At 42.4% G+C, this 19,537-nt stretch overlaps 1 protein-coding gene across 2 annotated transcripts in view; it reads right to left on the bottom strand.

Moving 5' to 3' along the window:
• SFXN4 (sideroflexin 4) overlaps positions 1–19,537 on the bottom strand; it is a 112,467-nt gene that overhangs the window by 72,661 nt on the left and 20,269 nt on the right. The window lies entirely within an intron of this gene.

Raw genomic sequence — 19,537 nt, 5'->3', positions numbered from 1 at the left:
AAAACTGGACACTGCTTACGGCATGGAAAGGATGTTTTAGCACCCTTGTGCCTGTGACATAATATCCGAAAAAGACCCCACTATTTTACTTTCACCTTTAGCACATAAGGCAGAGTTAGATGAACAATTTTTGTGGTTTACAATAAAGTGCACAGTACATAAACAAGCACATGGTTTATGTTGCAGAATTAAAGGTTACAAGCAAATGATCAGTAAAAGGCTAATTGCAAGAAAAATAAACAAAGGTATTTTCAACAGAATGCACCCAGCCTTTGAGATTTTGGTAAATGTTGATGTCAGCACCCAAGTAAATCACATTACTCAGATTTTTAAAACTGCAACCTACCAGGTGCACCAGAGAGGCACTTTGCAATGCACGGTTCTCTAAGTCCCGTGCGAACCATAAAAATAACAGCGGTAAACAAGCATTTGCAATGCAATAGGTCTCGCATTTGCGAGACTCTGAGCTATTTGGCATTGTAAATGACAATGCCTTTTATTATGTGTTGGTTTTCAAAACAGATAAATAATAGGCATTGTCATTTACAATGCCAATAGCTTAAAATTTCGCAAATGCGAGACCCACTGCATTGCAAATGTTTGTTTGTAAAAGTGCCCCATCCTGCGGTTTCACTTTAATGGTGGCCGCGCCTCTTTCTTTAGACACGGCTCATCTAAAACAAGCATTGGCATAGCCAATAGGTCTCGCTTTTGGGACCTTATAAGTGTTTAGCCATGCAACAGTTGATGTTGTTGCACCAAGGATATTGTGCTGCATAACTAAATACTTATAAGGTCCCAAAAGCGAGACCTATTGGCTATGCCAATGCTTGTTTAATGACCAAGGGGAGAGAGAACGAGAGAGAGAGAGTTTTTTTTTATTTTGCTGTTGGGCTGCTGCACTTCTTGTAGCACTCCACAACATAAAATGCCACATGGGGCCCTTGCCCCTTTTAGGAGACCAACAGGATTAAAAAAAATATATAACTAAAAAGCACTTGCAGGGTAGTATGGGGCACTCCTTCCTGGAGTAAGGAATAACAACAGAGCGTCTCCTGCTGCTCATTTATTGATTCTCTTTCGTGTGCTCTTTTTAAATTATAGGGTGACCACCATCTCACCTGGGACACCCACACTTTAAATTAACTTTGGGGCCATAGGGAGAGCGATGGGCCCTTAATGGGTGTTGACAGGGGGTATTGTATATTTTCCGTGGGCGCCCAGGCAACCACTAAATGAATCCCTGGGGTTATGGAGGGAGCCCCAAGGCCTCCGCTAGCTCCCCAACCAGCACCCATAGTGGTTGTCAGTGGAAATCTTCCTTTATTTTTCGTGTGTCTAAGCGCTTTGTTCATCATGTCCTTCGTGAAGGAGTTCAATGTAAACTGATTGGCCGGAGTCGAGCTTTATAGGCAGAGAAAGACATTCTATAATTGATTTTATTTTAATCTCAAATTTAGCAGGAAATCGGATGAAGGACTTTGATACACATATCACCGTATTAAGCGATCATTGTGCCTTGACTTCAAAAAATTTTCCATTATACGAATCTCAAATCCAAACTGTACCTAGTATATTGAAACAAAATTCCTTTTACTTGGATAAGCTTAATGGTTACGCTTTGAAATGGGAAAAAGTGGACCCAGTAGTTATATTGGGCAGTATAATGAAAGAGGTCCCTAATGACTTCATAAAATGTTTAGATCTGCATACCACGGAATCCGAACTCTTGGTCCATTTTGGGGAGATCCTGAAAGCAACTAACAAAGCACTTTTTGTAAAATCAAAAAAATCATCCCAACCAAAAAAACTAGGCTGGTTCAATCATAGATGTACAATTGCCCATACCAAACTAAAAAAAGCTCTGCAAAAAAAAGATAGGGCACCCCAGGAAATAATAATCCTGAGAAGAGAGTACAACCTAGCCCTAAAAGATAGAAAATCTGAACTTAAATCGGATTTATGGGCACAACTTCATGAAAGTATTAAAAATAAAAATAGTTCCGCTTTCTGGACCATAGTTAAATCCCCTTTTCTTAACAACACTAATGACTCCCCAACCATTGAGGTGGCAATAGACGCGGGGGCCTGGGTAGAGCATTTCTCAAAGATCTTCTCAAACAATTGCTTGGAAGGGGATACGCAAGACCCAGTAGTCTTAACTTATCCAGGAACATCCTACCCAATAAATATTGATATAACCATGGAAGAAGTGATACTAGCACTAAAAGCGAGTAAAAACTGTAAGGCCCCGGGCCCGGACGGGGTCCCAATAGATTTATTCAAATCAAACTTAGAACTCTGGGCCCCAATTCTAACAAGGGTCCTTAACGCAGCATGTAGGGTTGGTCTACTAGTTTCATGGTCTAAATCAATAATGATCCCTATCTTCAAAAAAGGAGATCGTCAAGATGTCACCTCTTACCGACCAATTTCACTACTAGATTCGGTGGGCAAAATGATGGGGAGGATTATATTGGAACGTCTCCAGGACTGGGCCGAGGACTCAAAAATCCTATCAGATATTCAGTTCGGATTCCGGGAGGGGCTAGGGACAGTTGACCAGGCCCTAAACTTGTCATTATTATTAGGAAAATATACATCCGCTAAAGGAGGCAACGTCTATATGGTTTACGTAGACTTATCTGCTGCCTTCGATTGTGTCAGCCACTCTAAATTATGGTCCACACTATAGGATATGGGAATAGTTACAGCACTACTAAATTTCTTACGCAAACTGTATTCTAATGCGTCAGCGAGGGTAAGGTTTGGGTTAAATGGAGAATTAACCGCCCCATTTAACGTAGAGAGAGGGGTTAGACAGGGTTGTGTCCTGGCCCCCTTTCTTTTTACACTTTATACTAACGGCTTGGAGAAAGCCATGCTGAAAGGGAGTCAGGACCTCCCATGTGTTAAGGATCGTCAAATCCCGGCCCTATTATATGCCGATGACGCGGTGATTTTAGCAAGAACTCCAATTGAGCTACAAAGGGCCCTGAATAGATATTCCGATTTTATGGGCTCCTTAGACTTACGAATAAATATAAAAAAAACTTCTGTTATGTCCTCTGGACCCTGTAAAAAAATTAAGAAGGAAATCTACTTGAATCTAGAAAATATTGCTTCTACAGTTCAGTACCCCTATTTGGGAATAATTATTGACCATAAATTACAATGGAAAGCAGCACTTGATTCCAGAAAGCTTCAGTTCTCACGAACAACAAAGGCCATTGTTAATTTCGCCCAAAAATTGGGCAAGAGCTCTCCCGTGGAACTATTAAAAATTTACATTGCTAAATGTCAATCTGTAGCCATTTACGGGGCAGGTCTATGGGGCTATCTAGATACACACTTACTACAGATAATCGAGAATGCCTTTTTGAAATACCTCTTATCTCTTCCTACAAGTGCATCGACCTTTGCTTGCCACAACGAACTAGGTATTCCTTATATTTCAGATTTAGCCAAAATCCAACCCCTTTTACTCTGGCATCGTATATGGTCTTCGGAGAAGAACTTTTTTACACAATCAATAATCCGAGACTGTATGGAGCTGGATTCTGTAACAAAAATTCGCTGGCTAACACACATAAGATCCTTTTTAACCGACTTAGGCATGGAAAAGTACTATCTAGTCCCAACTTCAATTAAAGCGGTATCTAGAAAAATATTAAAAAAGGAGGCTCTTAGTCATCTTGAAGAGCTCCGGATTGCGAATGAGGGGTTAAAACCAACTGCACAACAAAGCATTGCCCTTCAAATTACTTCTAACATTCAGCCTTACCTAACCTTCGATCTTACTTCCTTTGAGACATTTCTGTTGGTTAGATTTAAGCTGAATTTGTTTTTCCGTCTGGTTACCTTCCCAACAATCAATAATTAGGACAAGGTTTTATCCCGCTGTCCTTGTGACAATATGTCTAAGCAGGCAACAATTCACACTGTCTTTTTTTGCCAATTTTATAGTGACTACTGGAAAAAATGGCTAATACCGCTTTTACGACTCATTGGAATTAGAAGATGCCGCCCAGCATTACTGGTATTACAGCAACTGGACGAGGAATGGATAGCAAGGTCAATAGTGAAGTTCTTGAAATATATTATTCGTCATCGAAAGAACTTATAAAAACTACATGATGTTTTTCCTGCATAGAACTTTTCTCCTTTTAATTTTAAATTTTATCATTTTAATTGTTTTTTATGAAATAGATGTCATATCAGTATATATATCTGTATAATTAAGTGATGTATTTTAATGTGACTGCTTTTATGTTTTTTTACAATGACAAAAGCCGAATAAAGTAACTATGAATGAATGAATGAGTTCAATGTATAATAAGCTGGCAACCACCCACCCTGCATCTGCAAGGAAGAAAAATTCACACTGCGGGCCATGAAACAAAAAGAGATCTGTCTGGATGTCTCAAGCACAGGTTATGGAGCTCAGCCTCCTGGCTTGACCTTGGCATTGAAAGCCCACTAGCAAAACAAAACGAGGAATGTCAGCGGATGGTAACCATTTAACGATGTGCACAAATGGTGGCACAATGAGCTGACCTCTCTTTCTGCAAGAAGCTACCGCCTAATTTTGGGGCATATTATCAAGCACGGCGTTAACATTATCGCCGCTTTAGCGGCAGAAAACTGCCGTTAAAGCGGTGATAATGGGCTTGATAATATGCCGCAGAGAATTCCAATAGAAGCCCATGTTGACACCAGAACATGGGCTTCTATGGGAATTCTCAAAGGCATATTATCAAGCCCATTATCGCCGCTTTAGCGGCAGTTTTCTGCCGCTAAAGCGGCGATAATTTTAACGTCGTTTCTTGATAATATGCCCCTTTGTTTTTTTAGCAACTTCGCCCTGCAAAATCCCGAAGACAAATTGGCCGGGGTTTTTTTTTTTCCATGAAAGGATCGCCACATCAGGCAGACGACGTCAAAATCTTGAAATGTGGATGAAACCAAGCAAAAATGTCATCTCCAATCCCAGGAACCTTCAGGCCGTTGTGTGCATGATCCAGTTTGGGGAGAACCACCTTTCAGGACTGCAAGCAAAACTAATTTAAAGAAAGCCTGTGAATCCTGGTGTGACAAACAAGGTATAAGCAGGGCCACTGGAAATTTACGCCAGGAGAAGGCTAAATTATGCGGCAGGGTTGAGTATAATATCCAGCAAGAAAAGATACATCATGCGGCACATTTTGCAATCGTATTACTTCTTTATTTCGTCATTTTTAAACTTGGTAAAACTGTCTAGGCATTAGTTGCACTTCGTTAGTACCAGTAGCAATAAGCAACAGCAAGGTGACCAGTCCAGCTTTGCAAAGGGTCTTCCAATACGTGGCAGCATGTGTCACTGCAACTTTAGTAACTTTTGGACCGTTTGAGCTAGAAACAATTTTTTTGCTAAAATATGCAGATTATGCGGCAGATTGATAATTTATGAGGAAAATCTTAAACTATGTGAAAATCGCTGCAGTCGCACAATTGTATAATTCCAGTGGCCCTGGGTACAGGTACCACCACTACCCAGGAAAGAGGTGGGAGAGCTGGAGGATATATCTTAAAACAACAAGAATAAGCAGATTGCGCAGATTGCGTAGCAGTCTTCCTGATGCCCTGGACGTCTCCACTCAACATGGAGGGCCATGCTCAGCATTGTGGGTGTCCACCTTAATTGCAGGTCTCCAGACCATGCCTGACCATGAAAACGCGGTGGCAAAAAATACATACTGTGTGACGTCATAGGAGAATATTTGTACTGCAACAGAATTCTCGAACATACTTTAGACAGAAGTAGTAATTGCAGCACACATTTGCCCCTTCAGATTTATTTAAGGCCTGGCTGGCATTCACTTTATCAACCAAAGTTTGAAAAAAACAACACACCCTAGCAAAGGTGTCACGCTACGGTAGATTCTCCTACCAGAGCACGAACATCTGCAAATGATTGCTCTTCCATGAAAGACGCATCCTCGCGCTAAATTACCTGTGCAATATGTGGTAAGAGACGAGATGTGGTAAACAATGCAGATATCCTGCTCTGTAATCATTCTGCAGATCTTTCGTGTTCCACAACTCTTGTAGCATGCATAGATGTGGTGGCAGCTGGAATTATTATATATACCACAAAAGAGCCGCCACCATGTTCGCTCACTTTACCACATATATGCCGCATGTCTGCAAGCTTGTTTTTTGGTCTCCTCACGCAAAAGAATGTGAGCTAAAGGAAATGAGGCGGTGGCACAAAAGAGGTGATAGATTGTGTTTAAACGCCATAAAAAGGAAAGCTTTTTAGTGCAGTACTGTTAAAAAAAACTATGATGCCTGAACCACATCACGCAAGAATATTACATTTCATGCTAGCCAGCGACAGGCCTCAGTGGTTGTAAAACACCATTTATTACCGACAGAGGCCGAGGAGAGTGTCGCTGAGAAGCCCATAACAAGACAAGCCCGGCGGAGCGTGACGCGCGCTTGGCGGGGGAGCGCATTCCAGGCGGGGGAGCGGACCCTTTGAAGTAGGATGCCAAACGGATTGCATGGTGGCACGATGCACGTGATTGTGCGCGTGCTCGCCATGCAATCCGCTTTTGGAGCACTTTTGGGAGCCCCTTACTATAGTCTCGCATAGCGATCGCTTACGCGATAGCTAGGCGAGACCTAAAAAGGGGCGGGGCGCGGCCACAATTAAAGTGAAAGCACGGCATGGGGAGCTTTTACAAAAAAAGCATTTATTTATCAAGCTGACAAAAAAAATCTTTTTTTTTTGGTAAAAGCACTCAATTCCGCGATTTCACTTTAATAGCAGCCGCATACCTATCTTTAGATGAACCGCGTCTAAAGTAAGGGGCGTGGCCGCCATCAACAGGAAAGTGCTTGAAGGTGTGCTTTAAAGCAAAAAGTTATGTGGCCACGTTCGGTGCCGCAAATAACAAAACAAAGGCACTGTCACCATTATATCAGCTAAAGCGTGCTGTGCTATGAAGGGAAAAAAAGTGCTGTGAAAGAGCATGTAAGAAAAGCATTTAACAAAATGGTGCTTCAAGGCTGTAATAAAAACCTACAAAGTAAAAACACATGTAACAGTGGGTGTCCTCATGGGAGGTTACAAGATGAGAAAAGGCAGGTCTAAGGAGGGACTACTAAGCCACAGTTTACAAAGTACAGTAACAGGAGCCAATTAAAAAGATGGATGGCAGAGCTTCAATTCTATAACTGAATACAGCATGTCTCGAAAAGACAGCGCAAACGCTGCCTAGGCGAGACCTAAAAATAATACAATACTATTCCATAACACTTTAAGCCCGACATAACCAAGTACTGCAAGAATTCTTTACTGTTACAAAAATTAACAGGATTTATTTTATCAACCTCACAACGTCAAAGGGCGAGTTAGCCCTGCAAGGATCCGGCCATGTGACCCAGTGATAACAGTACAGTAGCTTAATGAGCTGGCTTACCACTTTCTCGCAATGGCCATGACATCTTGGTGGTCGTTGGAAATCCAAATCACTGTCTGGAAGGAAGGTGTGGGCAGACTATACCATGTTTATGTCAAACCAGATAGACACAACAGTGACCCACAAAACACCATGTAGTAGGAAGAGGGAATGGATTTAATAAAGGATTCCTGAATTTGAATCTACTCATGCAATGACCTCTGCATTTTGATGATTGTTGGCCGTGATACTTCTAGCCAGTCTGATAACTCAGACAGGTGAGTGCCTGCAGCAGGCATTTGTGTGTAACATACAAGTCACAAGTATTAACTGCACTAATGCGGACAGTATCATCTTTTCTTGACAGGTGAACAAAATAAGTATCATGATTTTACTAGGTAATTTTGGCAGCACTCGTTTAAGGGAATCTATACATTTCATAATGTGTTTAGCTCTTTATCAAAAGGTAAATTTAATTTTGGATGCCTTATTCAAGTATGCCAGTGGTTACACAAAGGAGTAACAACACATCTGCTGCATCTGCTTGGGGAATAATTACCATCCAGACATGCAATGCTGAAACATATTGACAAAGCCAATACCTCTTGCATTGCCGAGACCGATTGGCTTTGCCAATGCTTGTTTTCTTGGCATTCCCTCAGTATTCCCTTGGCAGTACTGTGTCACTAGATATCTATACATTTTGAAGCTTAATTTCTCTCAAGTGTCTGAATGGATTTTCTCCAAATCACAAAACACAAGTTTCTGGGTAAAGATCTAGAGGCCTTTAATACAAAACGTTTTAGCAGGCACACACTGGCCGGATCACAGAATCGGCATGTTTGCAACAAAAAAAACAATTTGGTATGTACGAATCCTAAATTGTGATTACATACTGATTCAGTATTTGAAAGGGGCGTGTATAGGGCGTCCCTTCCAAAAACCAAATCGCATTAATATGTATTCATGTTTTGAGGCCGAATTACGGTTGCAAAACATTAATTTGTTACCGACTATCAAAAGGTCGTACATGGGAAGGGGTCCTCAAGTACCTCTTCCCCTTTGAGAATGTACCACTGCTTATGCTTAAAAAATTTAACTTAAAAGTTTAATTTTCTACTTTTTAAACACATCCTGTTTTCTTTTAAGGAAAAGGGGCTGCATTTATTTTTTTTAAAAGAAGAAAAGACAAAAGAATGCTTGAATGCTTGATTAAAAAGCAATCACAAACATTGTGATCTGCTGACCCCAGCAGGCCACCATCCCTGTGGTGGCTATCATTCCTAATGGGTCGTAAACTGCAACCAATCTCATTAATATTCAAGGTCGATTTGCAACAAACTAGGAATCACTATTTAAAAGATGTATGTTTTCTTACAACAGAAATTGTGATTTCCTAATTGCGATTCGGTAAGAATCACAATTAGGAAATTGCAATTATAGATTTCTGTACATATGGCCACTAGCTTTCTTTTTAGCAGTCGCAGACGGCTGATTCACAGAATCAGCACGTTTGCAACAGCAAAAAAGAATTTTGGTGTGAACGAATCCTAAATTGCAAATACATACCGACTCGGTATTTGAAAAGGGCGTGTTTAGGGCGGAACTTGCAATTCTAGGTTTCTGTACATATAGCCACAAGCTCTTTGCCAAATTTGGTGTAATTCCATTCAGCCATTTTGGCTGTAGTGTTGTCTAAAATTCGAATGGGAAAAAGGCGTTTTGAGACCCCCTTTTTATGGGCCACCACTCAACGAAACACCCAGAAAATTTACAGGATGAAGCTGCAGTGGATGAGACGTTTTCTTTTCTAAATTACGTGAAAATACTCTTTCAGGCTTAGAGTGCCACACAAAAAGAAAACAGGGAACAATGGATAGTTCCCATGCTTATGTGGAAAACATCTCTTTTATATGGAACACCCCACAGCACCACTGACACTGAATCTGCTCACTTCAAATGTCTGTTTTTTAGCAGAGTTTTCAAACATAGCACAGTGCCATCCATGCGGAGCTAAAAAATGAAAAAGCCTTTTGCCACTTTTACAGCAAAATCTTTAAGCATAGGGTTAGCAAAGTCCCATCCATGTAGAGCTGAAAAATGACAAATGCATTTTATCACTTGAGGCACAGTATTCCAGCTTTGGATTGGTAAAATGCCATTCAAGCCAACCTGGAATAAATAAAAGCAACCTCTAACACTTGTGCTTCGCTCTAATTAGAGCTCATTAGAGAGATATAGCTTTGTCCAGACACAAGGGAGGACCCAGTACAAGTCAAGACAATGCCCATTAAGGGTTAGACTGCAACATAAATTATGCAAAAAAGAAAATAGGGAACTCTTGGTAGTTCCCAAGTTTAGGTGCAGAGAACCTCCTTTATATGAAGCACCCTACAACATCAACACTCTGAATCTGCGCATCTCAAATATCTCTTTTTCTAGCAGAGCTTTTAAGCATAGGATTAGCAGAATGTCATTCACGCTGAGCTGAAAATTGACAAAAGGCTTTTTATCACACCAGGCCCAATATTACAGCTTTGGATTGGTACAAAAAACATCCAAGTCAACCTGGAATGAATAAAAGCAACCCCTAACACACATGTTTTGCTTTACCTGGAACTCATCAGAGAGGATTAGCTTCGTTCAGACAAAAGGAAGCACCCAGTATATGTTAAAACGATATTCTTTCAGGCTTAGAGCGCTGCATAAATTATTCTAAAAAGAAAACAGGGATCTCTGGGTAGTTCCCAAGTTTAGGCTCCTTTATATGGAGTCCCCCACAACACCATCCACCTCAGCTTCTTCATGGAAAGATTTGTAGTGATCCGTCAAGTGGGGGCTGACAAAAAGGAAAATTGAACAGCGATACTGCAAGAATGGCTGAAAGGAAGTGAACCAAATTTAGCCGAAAGTTAAATCTTGATCCAGAAAGCATGACTTTTGTCGTCTGGTGTAAATCCGCAAGCTCAAGCGTGCATTATCAGTAGCTGTCCACAATTGAAGGAAAAGTTGCAGCCACCATCTTAGGATTCAGGAACTTTGTTCAGAAGTACTACAGAATTAAAAATAAATAAGATAAGAAGGGGCATGGTAGAGGTACCCTGACCCCCTGGGTCATGTGGGGGAATCCTAAAGGGACCCTCCTGGGGACCAACTTAAAACATTTTGGGGGGGGGATTCTGTGAATCCGCGGATCCCCCGCAAGCCACATCACAGCTACCTGAAGAATCGTGGCATATCAGCCGGTCCATGTCGCAACAAAATAAATTAAAACGGAGTTTGGGCGTCCAAGGCTGCCCAGCCCCGTGTCCAAGACCAAGTCAATGTCACTCACAGCCAAAGGCCAGAGGGGTTTGGGTGCAGGGCCTGGCTTGTAGCACTGAGAGGAGCGCGAGGGCATGTGCATCGGCCGTTAAAATTATTCCACAAACTGATATTGCTGAATTAAGAGCAAGGGTTGTGTGGTTCTGCCAAATATCACTGATTGTTTATCCCTTCAGCAGCGCTGCCCTGAATGCGAAGTTCTGAGGGCCTTCACCCTACAGCCATCTCCTTGTGTCACTAATGGCAGGTGCGGATCCTAGTGAGAGGGGGTTGATTGCCTCAACGCAAGCGAGGTCGGCTACCACAGGCGGACTTGTGTGGCCTGCTTCTGCTCTCCCATCTGCAGCCATCATGGTCACCAGAAACTTGGGAGCTGTTACACTTGATGCAGCACTTGAGGCCACCACACCAGAAGCAGCAACTTCACTTTCTGCCGATTCCATGGAGAAGCAGAATGACCACTGCCCGATACCAACAATGCCCGAGTAGCTTAAAGAGCCACTCATGCTTCTTCCATCTAAGGACTGAGTAAGATCATCACACTGTGTAAGTCTGCCAGACAAATCCAGCTACTGCGCTTTGGTTGTAGCATGACAAATGAACTTGAACTGTATCCTTTCCTTGGAGGCATGCAGATCCTAACTTGAACATGGCAAATTCTTATGAATGAAACGTAACTGCTCAGACAACAAAAAAATACAGTGCAAAATAGAAGAAACTACAAAAAAGTTCTTGGAAAGAGGTTACAAACCTGCATATGTAAAGGCAGGAAGAATGAAAGCAGAACAGATCCCCAGGGATCAAAGCTTACAACCCTCAAAAGAAAAGAAAAAGAAAAACAGAAGAAAACCCTGAAATAAGACTGATTTTGACATATAGGAAAGAAAATCACTCAGTTAAAAAAATAATGAACAAACATTGGAATGTGCTATTGAAAGATCCAGAAATTAAAAGAATATTGAAAGCAAACAGAGTGTTATATACAGACGAGCCCCATCGATCAAGGTTAAACTTGTACATAGCCATTTTAGGAAACCTAAAACAAATTCATGGTTAACAGATCTCCAAACAGGATTCAAAAAATTTGAAAAATGTAAGGCTTGCCTGATAGGGGAAAATAAGAAAGAGATCACTGACTTCAAAGGAAAAAAGTTTATAATAAATGAAAAAATCAGTTGTGAGAGCACATATGTGGTCTACATGCTGGAATGCAACTGCGGTCGCAGGTATATTGGAAGTACAATCAGCCAACTCAAGAAAAGAATCTTGGAATACATATGTGCAATCCAAAATGATGACACACACTATGCCATGACCAAACACATGAAAACACATCAGAATCACAGTTGGCAACAAATGAAATACTCGGTTTGGCAACGATCCCGGCAAGTGAAAGAGGTGGAGACCGGATTAAAAAACGGAGGCGCCTGGAGTCAAGGAGGATAATCAGATTCCACACGAAACAACCGACCGGTTTGAATGGGGACGAAGAAATACACATTCACCTGTAAATATGTACATACAAATCACAGAAGTTGGCTTTTAAAATGAAATCGACAAAGATATCCCAATCTGGATATTTAGAGAGCCAAAGCTGGATCATGGGCACTAAGCTCAATATGCATAAAATGCATTACATACTTCCAGCGGCGTCAGACAGGCCACACCAACTGCTTCCAACAGGTTCTTTATTTAAATAAAAGCCAAGCAGGCATTACGCGTTTCGAGTCCAACTGACTCTTAATCATATGCCAATTGCTGCTGTCACGGTGGGTTCGTTAGCTTTCAAATAACGTGACTAATAGACATTGAAAGAGGACATTAATCCAGTTTAAAGGAACAGTCAATTGTCATTGTTCAAATATTGTTTTCAATTTTACCAGGTATCTTGGATGCAACGAGGGTAAGTATAGCTATTAATATATGTTAGTCCTCTTAACCCCTTAATGATATCACATTCCATGTTTCCCTCATTGTACAAATTCCAATTACTCTTTGCAATTGTTTCCGGGACTGCAACTCCCAAAATGCTGCACAACTGTCCTTTTACCTTTCTGGTTTTCAATGTCGGTTTAGGTAAAACTTCACTTATTCTTACTGTGTGCCGAGTGCAATGCTTGCTTCAAAGGAATAGTTCCGTTCCTCGGTCACAGCATACAACAGGGAAGTCCCACTACCATCGTGTTTCTTTGTAGCTTTCAGTCAGCCTTTTAAAATGGTCACAAGCACGAAGTGCATGGGGAAGAAAATTACTCCTGCAAATCCTGGTTGTAAAAAAGTTCATTTGCCAAGTTCGGGCGGGCCTCTCAAAGGGGCCCTTCCATCAAGCTTAGTTCATGTTCCATGTCGCAGCAGGAGGGGATCCCTTAAAGTTAAGCTCCGAGCTTTAAACATATTCCTGACAAGTAGAAATGCCTCTGCCTTGCGGATCGTGGGCCCGTTTTGAGGTGTGTCAGACACCTCTTAAACAATCCAAAAAGAACATGCACGCTCTTCCAGTGGCGTCAGAGAGGCCACACCAACTGCTTCCAACAGGTTGTTTATTTAAATAAAAGCCAAGCAGGCATTACGCGTTTCGAGTCCAACTGACTCTTAATCATATGCCAATTGCTGCTGTAACAGTGGGTTTGTTAGCTTTCAAATAACGTGACTAATAGACATTGAAAGAGGTGTATATATATATATATTCACTTAAAAAACCATAGGTTTCACACATGTTATAGTTAGCTGGACATTTCACTCATAAAAAACCAATGAAATTCCCCCGTTATAGTTACTGCAGGCAACTATAACTCACGCGACCGTAATCCTCTGCTGATGCTAATACTGTATTTAGACACTTATTTACCCATGTCTTCTTCCATTAATCTTTAGCTATACATATATTACAAATATTTATTTTTCAGAAAGACACATATGTCATCAGTGATGTAATATCTGACGTCATCAGCAGAGGATTGCGGTCGCGTGAGTTATAGTTGCCTGCAGTAACTATAACGGGGGAATTTCATTGGTTTTTTATGAGTGAAATGTCCAGCTAACTATAACATGTGTGAAACCTATGGTTTTTTAAGTGAATTTGCAAGGTTTTTTAAATGCTAATTCCTAACTATAACGTGTGTGAAACCTATGGTTTTTTCAGTGAATTTGTACGGTTTTTTAAATGCTAATTTATTTATGTATTATTTTTTTTATATATTTATTTTACAATAAACTACGTATTAAAAATTATTATTTTTTTTTTTTTGGTTTTCACCCTGCGAATTATTTTTTTTTTTTGTAAAATTTTTTTTTTTTGTGTTTTTCAGGGTGCGCGCACTGTGCGCGCACCCCCGCGATTTTAAAAAAAAAAAAACATTTTTTTTTGCCTTCGGGGTCCTTCAGGGACCCCCTGACAAAGGCTAGGGGGTCAGGAACTCTCTACCCTGCCCCCTTTTCACGTTCGCCACCTTCCTTTTTCACTCTCGCACTGAAAACAAACAAAATGGCGGCCGACACTTCCTGATTTCGACCGATTCGAACGTTGACTAACATGTAACCACCAATCAGAATTACGCTCGCGCACGTTAGGGTGCTCGCACGGTGCTCGCACGGTGCGCGCACCCTGCGCGCATATAGATATATATATGCTTTTAAATGCTATTTTCTCCGGAAATACTGAACAGATTTACACCAGACCTGCAAAAGGCACTTCCTTGACCTTATGGCTACCTCTCTGCCAAATTTCAAGTAATTCTGTTCAGCCGTTCGGGCTGTAGCTGTGTCTAAAGGTCCTATGGAAAAATGCATGGGAAAAACGCGTTTTGGGACCCCCCTTTTATCTCAGCCCCCGCTTGACGAATCCCCCCGAGACTTTCAGGGTAGGAGCGGAGCGTAGCGCCCCACCTATTTTGAAAAATTCGCGAGGATTCGTCGACCGGCGCCAAAGTTATTCAAAATAGAATGTTGCGGATTTCCTATGGAAACGTGGTCCTAACTATAACTACCTACTGGCGACCGCCAGTAGGTAATATATATATATATATATATATATATATATATATATATATATATATATACACACACACACACATACTTCTGATGGTCGCCAGTAGGTAGCTATACTTAAGATGTAGTTTCCATAGAAAGAGCGTTTTTATTTATTTTGCCAATAACTTTGGTGTCATTTGACGAATCCTCCAGAAATTTTCATACCTAGTTTGATGCTCAATTCAGCTGCTGTCTTCAAAGTTTCAGGGTAATTCGTCAAGAGGGGGCCAAGAAAAAGGGGGTGGTCTCAAAATGCATTTTCCCAATGATAATTTCCATAGGAACCTTAGACATGGCTACGGCCTGATCTGCTGAACAGAATTACAGCAAATTTGGCAGAAAGTTATCTGTTGGTCCAGAAAGCACCTTTTTTGTAATGTGGTGTAAATCTGTTCAGCAGTTGCGGTGAAATTTTAAGAAATCTCCAGTTGTATATCTAGGGACGTGGAAGATCCGCAACCCCTCCCTATCTCATGTTGAGATCTTACTGGATGCCAATACTTCAGACCAGGACAGCCATCTTATGACTCGGTTGAACCAAGACACACCTAAAAAATATGTTTTAAAAAGAAAACGGGGCAGGGTAGAAACACCCTGACCCTCTAGGGCTCCTGGGGGGGGGGAGGGGTGAGGAATTTGCACAAGGACCCGCAGGGCCCAAAAACCATTTTGTTTTAAAATATTTACTCTGGGGCCTATTATGCCCAGGGAACACCACCTCCTTGGAGCTTATTTTTACAGAAATGCGGGGGTAGCCTGTTCAGCAACCCCGTGCCCTGGGGACCGCCACCTCCCCAAGGCAAAATGTGAAGTTACTGCAGGGGTGGTAGGAACTGCACAACTCCCCGCAGCCCCGGGGACCACTACTTTCCTGGGGCAAAATAAAACATTAATGTGGGGGGGCTGCACAGCCCCTCTCTCCCAGCCCCTGGAACCGCAACCTCCCCGGGGTTAAAATGAAATAATTGCGGGCCCCTGCAGCCCAGGCAACCGCCACCTCCTGGGGCAACTCTTCATACCTACAGCCAGGGGCGCATGGCAACCCACAGTCCCAGGGACCACCAGCATTTCCCCAGCGCTGTTTAGTGCAAAGCAGGGGGGCCATGCAGCCCTCTTCCTGGAGCCACGGATAGCCCTGGGGACCACCACCCCCCCAGGGTCGGCTCCCGCTATGTACCAGGGTGCATATGCCTGTGACACAGCTGTTTGCTATGGCTTGGCGGGAGCTTTACTGCTCCCGCCAAACCCAAGAAAACTATGCTCCGCTTTGAGCAAGCGACAACATTTTGCTCTTGCTTGCTCAAAGCAGACCACAATTGCCCTGACAGAGAGGGAGGTGCATGTTCAGCAACTCCCTCTCTGTCAAAGCAATGCTGGCTCCAGCAGTAGGCGAGGAGCCAGCAGGCCCTGTGGGGGCCAACCGAGTGGATGCACTGTGTGGCACCTGGGCACTCCAATTGAGGCCGTCCCGGGGTCCCTGTGGCCGAAATCAGCCCAGGGAGGGAAGCTGCACGGCCCCCACCCCTTGATATTCTTTTTTTTGTTTTTAAAAGGCCAGGCCCCAGGGCCAAAATCAACCCGGGGAGGGAGGCCGCATGGCCTGCCTCCCTTTAAGCTATTAAATAATTTTCTTTTAAAGGGCGGGCCCCTGGGGATGGTTTCCCCAGGACAGAAATCATCCCAGGGAGGGAGGCCGTATGGTGCCCCTTCACCATTCAAAATCGGCCTGGCCCCGGGGGTTGGGGTCCCCATGGGCCAAAATGGACCCAGGGAAGCAGGGGCCAGACGACCCCCCCTCCATGAATAAACAACAAAACATTAAGACCGGCAAGTTGCCAGAGTCCACGTCCCCTTTCTCCACCACTCTGCAAACATGTTGTGTTGTGCACAAGCGTGTGCTCGAGCCACTCGTAATATTTAGTATTCTAGAATTGTATTTAGTTGACTGTGTAGAATACCTGTCATTTCATGATTTTGATTTGGGGCTGCCAATGGGCTGTTGTACTTGCATTGCAGAGCTGTCACAAGGGGTTTTTAATTACAAGAATAAACCTTGAGGAACTCTTCATTAGTACGGTTATTCTTTCTAACAATGGTGACGATGGACTTAAACTCCAGGAACCCACGCCATTGAATTCTGGACAGCTGTGGATTGAACATCTACAGACTTCTGCTATTCCAGATGTACAGTTTTCTATCGTTTAGAAGAACAATTTGCTTTCTTTGGCATTGGAGCATTGGAGCATTATGAGGTAATCTGACTTTTTACTCTAAAAAAAAAAAAGTTGGTATCCTGTGCCTCGTATGCCGACCTGGTGCGCTGGGTAAAACTGCCGTCAGCTGCATCTTTAAATTTTCGACATCGTTTGGAGGCCGAGCGGTGATTTTCTTCTACGTCTCTAGTGTTTCCAAGCAACCACACGACTTGTCGACACGTAGTTCTGGCAGTGATTGTCTCCTGCATCTCCAGCATTTCCAGGCTACTCTACAATATGTATCTCTGCGTCTACACCTCAACACGTACGGTCACGCTGATTGACCTTGCGTGCAGCCATTTTGCACTCCAATTACACTGAACGATTAACACACTAGAAAGGAAGTGCGCAACGTTTATTTCCCTTGTTTAAGAAAGTCTCCCATTATTTCTTACATCTCGACGGTGATACACACACCGTGTTTCCACGATAACTATAGTCTTTTCTTCTATTATGGTGAATGTCACATCGCGTCTAACATAAGGTACAATTCCTGGCAAGTGGTAATTCTTTTTTTTTTCTCTCTCCACAAGTGTGCACTGTGTTTGTTTTGTAAATTATTTATACCCAGTATTTCTCTTGTTTTCATCTGTAACTATGGCTATGGCTACTATGAACCTACCTGCACCACAGCAATTTATGATCAAAGATTGTGAGGTATCTAGCCAAAGATGGGAAGAATAAAGAGATTACCTTATCAATTATTTAGACACATTTGAAAGTAAGGAGTTACCTCCGGAAAGGTAACTACATTTACATTGTTTAGGACCTGGAGGCATAAGAGTATATAACCGCATCGAAAGGAAACCCTTGTCAGGAAGTGAAGTGAACGTTTTTACTCAAGATTTTGCTGATTTAAATGCGTAATTTGCACCTACAGTATGCAAGGCAGTGCATAGATTTAATTTTTACCACGGGAAACAAGAACATTGTGAAAAAGTTGAAGATTACATAGCTTCTCTCAGAAGGCTCGCTTTATCTTGCAAATTTGGAATTATTGAGGAAGAGTTAATTCGCGACCAAATGATTATGCATTGCTATAATCAAACATCTTCAAGACAAACTATGGATTAAAGGTGATGCTAGCCTACGGGAAATCAGTGCCATTATCAGCAAAGCAGAACTCACTTTTAGATGTTCAAAAAATGTTATTGCTGAGAGCCAGCTTGATAACAGTGACGATATGGTGAAAGTGGTAAAAACCAACTTTTCATGCTCCAATGATCAATCTAAAAAGAACAAGCATTGGCATAGCCAATAGGTCTCGCTTTTGGGACCTTATAAGTATTTAGTTATGCAGCACAATATCCTTGGTGCAACAACATCAACTGTTGCATGGCTAAGCACTTATAAGGTCCCAAAGGTGAGACCTATTGGCTATGCCAATGCTTGTTTTAATTGCTTATTAAGCTTTTTTTTTAATTGCTGACATCCGGCAGCATAGAGAAAGGGCACGGTAGACACAGGCAACAAAATAAAAAAGGGCTTCTTCTTCGGAAAGTGCTTGAGCAGTGGAAGGCCATACTGTGTCTAAGGGCGCAGTACGCAGGGCAAGTTTCAGGGAGGGACAAACACAAAAAGAGGAAGTGAAGCAAGCATGTTCTGACCAAAGAGGAGCCAATGAGAGTGATGATGAAGCCAACCAATGGGGCAGGATCCAAGCCCCCACGCCCGTAAACGAACAAAATTTCTCGCAAACAACATTCGCTGACCCAGGAGACACCTGGAAAGAGTTTCTTGTGTTTTGTATGATTGATTTGCCAGCGAAAGAATATATGGGCCATCCATTCTCACTCCTGCATGATACTGCTACCCACAGAGATGGATACTGAAAGTGCACTGGACTTCGCTGTGTGTACTGAGTTGCGGGCGCACTGCACTGCAACACAACCAGGATGATTTATTGGAGCCGGCATGGAATCTGTTGCCCGGATCTTGCTTGTTTGCACTCTTTTCAAGCAGTATTTCCAATTACAAAGCAAGCCATAAGGCCGAACCGTTTATGATTTCACTAGAAGCATGATTTGGCTTATCGTTCGTCAAATAGATGCAGGTTAAATAAAAGGCAATTGTAAACCTTGGTAGTGTGGTGTGGTGTGGGCAGTCATTATTTAAGTGCACAGTCATGCCAAAGGCTAATTCGTATCAGGTGCATGCCTTAACCATACATGATTACCCATAGTTTGAATAAGCTTCCATCTTGTATTCACAGGCCATGCCACTAAGAGCTCTGAAGTCACAGTTAGAGGACAAGGGTGCCATAAAGAAAACACATGAAGTGTTAAAGTAGTGTGGTTTTCTGAAAATGTCAGGAGTCCAGAGGGAGGTATGCTGTGCGAGCGCTCAGCGGCCCGTCTGGTACTTCCAGCTGGACACAAGCAGAGAGGGTGTTCACCTGCAGACATGTTTTTCTCTGGGACATTTCATCAGTGGGGTCCATCTTCCTTTCCTGGCCCAGACCAGTCCCCACAGAGATGGAGCATA

The sequence above is a fragment of the Triturus cristatus genome, chromosome 1_2, assembly GCF_964204655.1.
Source record: "Triturus cristatus chromosome 1_2, aTriCri1.1, whole genome shotgun sequence".
Classification (NCBI taxonomy): domain Eukaryota; kingdom Metazoa; phylum Chordata; class Amphibia; order Caudata; family Salamandridae; genus Triturus; species Triturus cristatus.
This window is presented reverse-complemented; position numbering and strand designations above follow the sequence as displayed.